Here is an 11,346-nt window from a genome sequence, read left to right as displayed (position 1 = left end):
TGTTGTCACTTTCATATACTAGTGGGAATCTTTCATTATAGAACTTGGCTTGTATATTCCAATGATGGGCTTCCTCAAAATGCCCTAGGTCTTCGTGAGCAAGCAAGTTGGATGCACACACACTTAGTTTCTTTTTGAGTTTTCATACACTTATAGCTCTAGTGCATCCGTTGCATGGCAATCCCTACTCACTCACATTGATATCTATTGATGGGCATCTCCATAGCCCGTTCATACGCCTAGTTGATGTGAGACTATCTTCTTCTTTTTGTCTTCTCCACAACCACCATTCTATTCCACCTATAGTGCTATGTACATGGCTCACGCTCATGTATTGCATGAAGATTGAAAAAGTTTGAGAACACCAAAAGTATGAACAATTGCTTGGCTTGTGATCGGGGTTGTGCATGATTTAAATATTTTGTGTGGTGAAGATGGAGCATAGCCAGACTATATGATTTTGTAGGGTCAGCTTTCTTTGGCCATGTTATTTTGAGAAGACATGATTGCTTAGTTAGTATGCTTGAAGTATTATTATTTTATGTCAATATTAAACTTTTGTCTTGAATCTGATGGATCTGAATATTCTTGCCACAATAAAGAGAACTACATGGATAAATATGTTAGGTAGCATTCCACATCAAAAATTATGTATTTATCATTTACCTACTCGAGGACGAGCAGGAATTAAGCTTGGGGATGCTGATACGTCTCCAACGTATCTATAATTTTTGATTGTTCCATGCTATTATATTATCAACCTTGGATGTATTATATGCATTTATATGCTATTTTATATGATTTTTGGGACTAACCTATTAACCTAGAGCCCAAGCCAGTTTCTATTTTTTCCTTGTTTTAGAGTATCGCCGAAAAGGAAAATCAAACGGAGTCCAATTGACCTGAAACTTCACGGAACTTAATTTTGGAAGGAAAGCAACCCAGGAGACTTGGAGTCCATGTAAAGGAAGCAACAAGGAATCCACGAGGCAGGGGGCGCACCCTCCACCCTCGTGGGCCCCTCGTGGCTACCCTGACGTACTTCTTCCTGCTATATATAACCATATACCCTAAAACGACCGGGGAGCACAATAGATCGGGAGTTCCGCCGCCAGAAGCCTCCGTAGCCACCGAAAGCCAATCTAGACCCGTTCCGGCACCCGGCCGGAGGGGGAACCCCTCTCCGGTGGCCATCTTCATCATCCCGGTGCTCTCCATGATGAGGAGAGAGTAGTTCTCCCTCGGGGCTGAGGGTATGTACCAGTAGCTATGTGTTTGATCTCTCTCTCTCATGTTCTTGAGGTGGCACGATCTTGATGTATCGCGAGCTTTGCTATTATAGTTGGATCTTATGTTTCTTCTCCCCCTCTACTCTCTTGTAATGGATTGAGTTTTCCCTATGAAATTATCTTATTGGATTGAGTCTTTAAAGATTTGAGAACACTTGATGTATGTCTTGCCGTGCGTATCTGTGGTGACAATGGGATACCACGTGATTCACTTGATGTATGTTTTGGTGATCAACTTGCGGGTTCCGCCCATGAACCTATGCATAGGGGTTGGCACACGTTTTCGTCGTGATTCTCCGGTAGAAACTTTGGGGCACTCTTTGAGGTTCTATGTGTTGGTTGAATAGATGAATCTAAGATTGTGTGATGCATATCGTATAATCATACCCGCGGATACTTGAGGTGACATTGGAGTATCTAGGTGACATTAGCGTTTTGGTTGATTTGTGTCTTAAGGTGTTATTCTAGTACGAACTCTAGGGCTGTTTGTGACACTTATAGGAATAGCCCAACGTATTGATTGGAAAGAATAACTTTGAGGTGGTTTCGTACCCTACCATAATCTCTTCGTTTGTTCTCCGCTATTAGTGACTTTGGGGTGAATCTTTGTTGCATGTTCAGGGATATTTATGCGATCCAATTATGTTATTATTGTTGAGAGGGAACTTGCACTAGTGAAAGTATGAACCCTAGGCCTTCTTTCAACGCATTACAATACCATTTGTGCTCAGTTTTATCATTAGTTACCTTGCTCTTTTTATATTTTCAGATTACAAAAACTATTATCTACTATCCACATACCACTTGTATCACCATCTCTTCGCTGAACTAGTGCACCTATACAATTTACCATTGTATTGGGTGTGTTGGGGACACAAGAGACTCTTTGTTATTTGGTTGCAGGGTTGCTTGAGACAGACCATCTTCATCCTACGCCTCCTACGGATTGATAAACCTTAGATCATCCATTTGAGGGAAATTTGCTACTGTCCGACAAACCTCTGCACTTGGAGGCCCAATAACGTCTACAAGAAGAAGGTTGTGTAGTAGTGTGATGCCCCAAGACCAGAGCTTCAGGTGCCTTCCAGGGTTTCCGGGTTTATGTCATGTGAGTTGTTCGTTTATTGCATTCATCTTTGCATCATGTGCATTGCATCATGTCATAAATCTTTTGCATCTCAACTAAATAATTTGTGTGGATCTTCGATCCATTTAAATCGAGGGAAGAGTGATTTATCTTTATAACTTTATCCTCCTAATATTTAGGGAGCTTTTATAATTATTCCATTAATTTGGAAATCACCATAACACACTTGCAAATTATCCCAATGCCTTTGTTATCTTAATTCTTGGTCTCTAACCTTGCCATATATTCTTTCATCATATTCTGGAACTCCACCAAAAATCCGAACATTTTTGGACCTTCCCAACCCTCACTTCCTATTCAAATCATTTGAATTCAAGTCAATGAGTTTGAATTTAAATCTTTTAATCTTGGCCTTTTCTATTCTCTCGGAACAATTGTATTTTTTGTGAGTCCGGGAAATTTATCCGCGAGTCCAACTTCGTTCCCTAACCCCCCTCTTTCTTTCTTTTTTTCTTCTCTTGTTTTCTGTTAAAGAAAATAAGATGGAGAGAGGAGAGCCAGCCCAACTGGGCCTCTCTGACCCAACCTAGACCGGCCTCCTCTAAGGCCTCCCGCAGCCGCCTAGGCCCAGCCTCCCGCACCCTCCAAGGCCCAGGCCGGCTCGCTTCCCACTATCCTCCCTAAGCCCACCTAACCTAACCTCTAACCCTGGCGAGCCGTGCTCGATCTCCTCTCCTGATTCCCTCTCCCTCCGCCGCCAGGAGACGCACGCGCTCGGAGCCCTCTCCCCGACCTCCCTCTCGATCTCCCTCCAGCGCACGCCCCGTGCTTGATCCCTCCTCCCTCGATGCGCCGCTAGAGAGGAAGAGAGAGACCAACGCCGCACCCTCATCCCGTTCCCCTCTGCGTCCTCCTCGCTGCCGGTAGTCACCCCGGCCAGCCTCCGGCCACCTGCAGACCGACCCCCGCGCCTGGTCCCTCTGCCGGTGACCTCCGCCGCCTTGCTGCCTCTGCTTCTCCTCGCCGGCAGGACCCCTACGTCTCCTCCATGGCCCTCCTCCTCCGGTCTCCTGGTCGTCCTACCATGGACGCTGAGCTCGAAGCTCCGGCCGAGCCTGCCTCCATGGCCTTGCTGCCGCTGCCATCCCTCAACTCCTTCAGCGAGCCCCGTGGCCGGTTTGCACTGGACTCCATCTCTGCTCCACCACCACCACGCTCGACCCCAAGCTCTCCTCCTCGTCGTCCATCTCCAGCCCCGTCTCCGCCATTGTCCAGGCCGCCGCTAGCCCTTCACGGCCACGGGATCCTCCCATGCCTTCTTGCCATGCCTTCCCTGCTCACCTTCATGGACGCCCCTGCCGCATGTTGCTCCACTTGCCCCATCGAGCTCCTTGGCCTCTGCTCATGCCCCATCATAGCCGTCGTTTGCCTTCTCAAGCAGTGTCATTCGCCTCAGCTTCGAGATCACCATGTATGGCCAGAACCCCACCAAGTTGTTGCCTCTTGCTCCTGTGATGTGTTGCATGAACGCATTCGAAACCGGATTGGAACCTCAAGTGCCAAGTACCCTAAAGACCCCATCATCGTCAAGTTCCACTTGGACAAGTGTACCTCTACGTCCTGGACTGCCAAGTACATGGATACGCTAAGTTCCACTTCGAACGTGTACGACTACACCCGGTGATGCGACAAGTACCCCGACAACGTGTACATCTACACCGCCAAGACCGGACCGACAAGTACCCCGACGTCATGTGTACCACTACTGTCGCCCCGAGGACATTGGATTCGTTAAGTACCTCTTCGAAAACGAAACGTATACTTCTACCGTCACAAGAATCGAGACCGACAAGTCCGAAGATGCAAGTACCACTCCAGACCATGTACGACGACCATTGCCGAAGACCCGTGTAACGCGAACGTCAAGTTCAACTACCGTCGCGAGAAACACCTACTTGCCTCTACGAACTCGTTCCGCCCGAAACGCATGCTTCGAAGGTATACCACCGAGACGACGCTTGTGGATGAATGCTTGCGATGTATGAGTTGGACAGTGTGTTGCTCCGTGTCCGAGTTGTTCCTTGCACGAAGCCCCTCTTTTGCCTTGCCACCGTCATGTGGGAACCCGGAATCCGGGAGCACCCCATCTTCTTGCATGGCACACTCGCACCCACTTCCTTTTGCACAGGTATCCCCATGAGCTACCGGATCATCGGAATGTTGCCGCGACATCATTTCCGTTTCATCGTCGTGGCACCCCTTTCTTTCTACCACGGTGACACAAATGCTCTCATCATGCTCATGCCAACTTTTAATAATACTTCCATAAAACTTGAACATGTCATTTGCATCATGATAATAACATTTAAATGTGTAAAATTGTTGTTACACCAAACTGATAAATGCATATGAGGTTTTATCAGAATTGTTGCTTGTTGTTCCGGCATCATTTAAACTTGCCTAAATGTTTAGTTTACTTATGCTCCACCTCTTTCCATGTTAAGAACATTTAATATAGTTGGGAACATAAACGAGAGAGAACTAAATAATTGACGTGGTGTTTTGTCAATATGCAACGGAGTTGCATATTGAGCTCCACTTAATTTGTAGTATTGTTTGTGCACTTTGCCATGCCATGCCTAATTAAACTGGACATGCATCATACTTGGTTGTGCATCATGCCATGATTATGTGATGGTTGTTTACTATGTTGTTTGCTTCTTTCCGGTGTGCTTCTTCGGGTTAGTTCCGATAACGTCGCGTTTGTGAGGATTCGTTCGACTTCGTCCGTTTGCCTTCTTCATGGAATCGTTCTTCATCATTGCGGGATCTCAGGCAAGATGACCATACCCTCGAAATCACTTCTATCTTTGCTTGCTAGTTGCTCGCTCTATTGCTATGCCTATGCTGCGATACCTACCACTTGCTATATCATGCCTGCCATATTGCTAAGCGAAGCCTGTAACCAACCTTTCCTAGCAAACCGTTGTTTGGCTATGTTACCGCTTTGCCCAGCCCCTCTTATAGCATTGCTAGTTGCAGGTGAAGCTGAGGTTTGTTTCTTGTTGGAACTTGGTTATTGTTGGGATATGGATGTGTTGGGATATCACAATATCTCTTATTTAATTAATGCATCTATATACTTGGTAAAGGGTGGAAGGCTCGGCCATATGCCTAGTGTTTTGTTCCACTCTTGCCGCCCAAGTTTCCGTCATACCGGTGTTATGTTCCTTGATTTTGCGTTCCTTACGCGGTTGGGTTATAATGGGAACCCCTTGACAGTTTGCTTTGAATAACACTCCTCCAGCAAGGCCCAACCTTAGTTTTACCATTGTCCACCTAAGCCTTTCCCTTGGGTTCTGCAGACTCAAGGGTCATCTTTATTTTAAACCCCCGGGCCAGTGCTCCTCTGAGTGTTGGTCCAAACTAGAGCCCCTTGCAGCGCCACCTCGGGGAAACTTGAGGGTTGGTTTTAGTTGTACGGATTGCTTATCCGGTGTGCCCTGAGAACGAGATATGTACATCTCCTATCAGGATTTGTCAGCACATTCGGGTGGCTTTGCTAGTCTTGTTTTACCATTGTTGAAATGTCTTGTAACCGGGATTCCGAGTCTGATCGGGTCTTCCTGGGAGAAGGAATATCCTTCATTGACCATGAGAGCTTGTGATGAGCTAAGTTGGGACACCCCTGCAGGGTTTTGAACTTTCGAAAGCCGTGCCCGCAGTTATGGGCAGACGGGAATTTGTTAATGTCCCGTTGTAGAAAACTTGAGACTTAACTTAATTAAAATGCGTCAACCGCGTGTATAGCCATGATGGTCTCTTTCCGGCGGAGTCCGGGAAGTGAACACGGTGTTGGAGTTATGCTTGACCATAAGTAGTTTCAGGATCACTTCTTGATCATAGATTCTTGAACATGCTTTGCCTTCTCTTCTCGCTCTCATTTGCGTATGTTAGCCACCATATATGCTAGTGCTTGCTGCAGCTCCACCTCATACCTTTTCCCTACCCATAAGCTTAAATAGTCTTGATCGCGAGGGTGTGATATTGCTGAGTCCCCGTGACTCACAGATTACTTCCAAAACCAGTTGCAGGTGCCGATGATACCGTGCAGGTGACGTAACCAAGCTCAAGGAGGAGCTCGATGAAGATCTCGTTCATTGTGTTGTTTCGTTTCCAGTTGATCAGTAGTGGAGCCCAGTCGGGGCGATCGGGGATCTTTTGCATTAGGGGTTGTCTTTCTTTATTTGGTTCCGTAGTCGGACATTGATTGTATCTGGTTGATGTAATGCTATATTTATGTATTGTGTGAAGTGGCGATTGTAAGCCAACACTGTACCTCTTTCTTATTCAGTACATGGGATGTGTAAAGATTACCCCTCTTGCGACATGCCTACAATGCAGTTATGCCTCTAAGTCGTGCTCCGACACGTGGGAGATATAGCCGCATCGTGGGTGTGACAAGTTGGCAATCAGAGCCTTCCCTGACTTAGGAGCCCCCCTGCTTGATCGAATCGCTGGCGTTGTTGAGTATAGAAAAATGTTTTGAGTCTTATAGGATTATATATATCGGAGAGTAGGATTCTTTTTACTCCTCAGTCCCTTCGTCGCTCCGGTGAGGCATCCTGACGTAGAGTTTTGACTCTTCTCTTCTCAAATTTCACTAAAAAAAATTTAGGATCACGCGGGTATCTTGGAATCGTTTCGATGGTTTTGTGACGAGAACATTGTTCTTGGTGCCTCCTTACATTTAGGGGTTGTGGCAGTGTCCCGGGGAGTTGAGCTCGGAGGTGTTGTCGTCACAATTTTATCGTTGCAGTTCTGGAATACCTGAGTTTCGCCGACATCGAAAATATCTTTTATGCAGTTGTTGGTGAGATAACCTCGACGCCACCCAGTACTGGGGCGGGAGTTCGGGAGTATTGCCACTCGTATAACGGATGCTTTTCGAAGGTTGAGGTAAATGATTTCCGAAGGTTTCTTGGTTATGTGTTGGAGGATGGATACAACTGGATGTAGGTATTGTTAGTTTGGGTGAGATATTATGTTTCCCCTGTATCCCCAACACCTGATTGCATAACCAGAGAGTTTCGGGAGTTTATAAGTGGGAAGTCAAGTAGCTCATAGGATATCTTTCCGACAGATGCATGATATGAGATTGGGGTTCGACGTCTAGTGGTCCGCCTATCCATGATTGGTTTTACAGTGGTCTCGTTGTGTCTTAAAGAGTCCTTGGCTATGCTAACTCGGGGACGCTTTGTATGTCATGTGCACTGCGTTGTACATGATGGTGTTGTACGATCGAGCCCGTGTGGGCCCCACCACGAAAACTTCCGACGAAATCTCTATCATATGTTTGTTCCGGCTTATTTTGCAAGCCAATCCTTGTTTTGTTTTGAGTTGTGGTATTCGAGTTGCTTCAATGTCAAATGTTGATTCCATGCCTCTTTCTAAGCGGTGTTCTCATACTCCTATGTGAATACCAATCCTTCATGATAATCGAGATTGTCATGTCAATCCTTTTCAACCGGTGTGTCTCTCTTCAAGTGGATCCGATCACTTCAACATCCGCAAGATCAATTGTCAGTTCTTCTCAATGATGTTTGTTTCATCCGTCTCCAAGTCGCCTTTGTTTTCCCTCCCACCCACCCTTGTTTTTTCAAGGACTCGGATTTCTTAATCAAGCATCCTTTTATTCATGTGAACTCTCTTCTTTCTTTTCAATCAATGTTCTTATCCGGTGTTTCTCATGAAGATTCTAACGAAGCTCCAAGTTCGTCATTCTTCTTTCTTTTCTTCTCCGGGGGATTCAAGTCAAGCTTTGTTGATCATATCCTTTCCTCGTTTCAAATGTCTTCTCATGCCGGTGCAATTCTTAATCATTCACCTCTCGCTATTCTTTTGTTCCGGAGTGCTGAAGATATCTCGAGATTCGTGTTTCCACTCTGCTTTCATTCAAGCTCTTTCGAGGACGTTATCTCATTCAAGCCATTTAATTCAACCGGCGCAATCTCTCTTTTAAATTGGTCAATGGTGTATATTTTGAGTGGGCCCTAACCCACATGTCTTTTCCCAGGATCTTACCTGACTCTTCTTTTCCTGGTGTTATTCTCAAATTCATTTCAAGTTTGACGTAAGAATGAATTATCACCAGTCATATGTCTTTCTCCAAGATCTTTCAAATTCTTTCTATTGTTGATTCAGCCTTGATATTCTTCATTATTCCAGAGTGTCTAAACAATTCTTGGTGGTGTTTCTCGTCGTCATTCTCGGATTTGAAGACCAAAGAAGTGTTTCCTCTAAATCTTGTGCCTTCTCTCGAGGATTCTCAGTTCAAGCGTGATGCCATCCTCTTATAATTGTTTTGGTTGTGAGAATTATTTTCATCCATCCGGAGCATTTCATGAGTTGTTTTCATTTCTTTTCCTCCGGAGCCCATCATTTCGGGATTATTCATTCCAGCTTTCAGCTGTTGTTCTCCTAATCTTACCGGTCCATCATTCAAGTATTCTCTAATCAGTTCGTGATCTCTTCGTTCTCATGTATCTAAATTCTCTCAAGCATCTTTGTTCATTTGCTAATTCTTTCCGGTGTTTCTTTATCTTTTCTTTGTCCATATTCAATTCTTATGGTGGTTCATTCAAGATTCTTTTTCTCTGGTTATCATATTAATTCATTCGTTGTTTCAATCCTACCGGTGGTTCGTTGAAGAGTTTCCCAAGTTTGCGCTATATCTATCTTAACCCTTTCGTTTTACGAGAATAAATAGTATGCCAAATCCGTTGCTTGTGATCAATTTAAATTGGTGAAGGATACGCATAATGTAATTCTTATTATTGTTTCATCCAAGTGATCTAATTCCGGTGTTCCGGAGTGGTACATCATATCACATTCTCGGTTCAAGATGCTTTATCTTTTCTTCCGGAGTTCCAAGTTTCCACTTTATCTCGTCGCGAAGATCCATCTAAATCATTGTAAGGCTTCAACCTTATTCTTTTCATCCTTCATTTCGTTTGATCATTCTTTTATTACGGGAGTTCTTCATGGAGGCTCTACATGATGGTTCATCAAGGATTTAATTCCTTCTCGAAGTGTTCATTGAGATTCTTTTCAGAGGAGCTCAAGTATTCTTCATCTTGCAATTCGGAGTGCAATTGTTCTCCCTTGTCTTTTTAGATGGTGTTATGTCTTTCTGGACAATTAACCTTCATGTTTCATGATTCAAAAGTTGTCAAGAATGAGGTATTTAAACCCATCACTTTCTTCCATGGATTTATCTTGGTATAAATTTCACCTAAAGCCTTCCATTGGGAATGTTGCTCTTTGTGGTGATTATCTATGATCCAAGTTTTATCCTTATCACCTCGGTGGAAGAAGATTGCTATCTTTTTTCTAGCTCCCAATCAAATCTTTTCCGTGAGTGGCAAGTTATCACCTCATAATTTTGAGATGACTTCTATAAATCCATATCAAGCTTACTCTTTTCGTTGTTGATTTTTCAACAACTCTGTTCAAGCCTTCTTCATAAGGATGTTTTTTTACAAATTCATTTGTGGGAGGAGTTATCATTCTCTTCTTCATTCTTTTATTCCAATGATCTATCTTCTATTATTTCCTCCGGAGGCATTGTGATGTTGCTCTTTTCGACCCATCATCTTGTTTTGTCAAGATCATGTTCTTTCCTTTGCTTATCCATTTAACCGGAGTGCTGTTTGAAACCTTTCTTACCCCTTGTGCCATTCTTTCAATAGTTCCGGAGGCAGTGTGTTGTTGTTTTCGTCAAGTATCCTCTCATCTTGTCAAATTCATGTTCAATTCCTTCCATTTATAGTGGGAGTGCTGCCTGAATTATATCATTTTTATTCCTTCTCTATCTTGTTTCAACCGGAGTGTTGTCATAATTGATCTTTATCGATCCTTGTACATCTCATTTCTTCCGAAGTGCTTTCATGTACTTCTTCTCCATTGCAACCCTTTTTCTTATGTCTTTCAACCTACAAGGTTCCCGTAAGGTTCCTTGTTCCTCTTTTCTAACGGAGTGTTTTGAACTTTGTTCTTCTTCGTTGCATTCTTTCTTTCAATTTGTTTAACCTCTCAAGGCTCGTTGGTTTCACTCGTTTGTCAAAGAGGCAACTTAGTTTTACCTCTCCTCTTCCTCTTCCATTTCTCTCTGGTGCCATCCTAGATCTCGGGATGAGATCCTCTCGTAGTGGTGGAGTGTTCTGACGCCCCAAGACCGGAGCTTCAGGTGCCTTCCAGGGTTTCCGGGTTTTCGTCGTGTGAGTTGTTGGTTTATTGCATTCATCTTTGCATCATGTGCATTGCATCATGTCATAAATCTTTTGCATCTCAACTAAATAATTTGTGTGGATCTTCGATCGATTTAAATCGAGGGAAGAGTGACTTCTCTTTATAACTTTATCCTCCTAATATTTAGGGAGCTTTTATAAATATTCCATTAATTTGGAAATCACCATAACACACTTAAAATTATCCCGATGCCTTTGTTATCTTAATTCTTGGTCTCTAACCTTGCCATATATTCTTTCATCATATTCCGGAGCTCCACCAAAAATCTGAACATTTTTGGACCTTCCCAACCCTCACTTCCTATTCAAATCATTTGAATTCAAATCAAATGAGTTTGAATTTAAATCTTTTAATCTTGGCCTTTTGTATTCTCTCAGAACAATCGTATTTTTGTGAGTCTGGGAAATTTATCCGCGAGTCCAACTTCGTTCCCTAACCCCCCCCTCTTTCTTTCTTTTTCTCTTCTCTTGTTTTCTGTTAAAGAAAATAAGATGGAGAGAGGAGAGCCAGCCCAACTAGGCCTCTCTGACCCGACCCAGACCGGCCTCCTCTAAGGTCTCCCGCAGCCGCCTAGGCCCAGCCTCCCACGGCCTCCAAGGCCCAGGCCGGCCCGCTTCCCAGTATCCTCCCTAAGCCCACCTAACCTAACCACTAACCCTG

This window comes from Triticum aestivum, chromosome 4A, assembly GCF_018294505.1.
Source record: "Triticum aestivum cultivar Chinese Spring chromosome 4A, IWGSC CS RefSeq v2.1, whole genome shotgun sequence".
NCBI lineage: Eukaryota > Viridiplantae > Streptophyta > Magnoliopsida > Poales > Poaceae > Triticum > Triticum aestivum.
The sequence above is the reverse complement of the archived record's forward strand: the minus strand, read 5'-3'. Positions refer to the sequence as shown.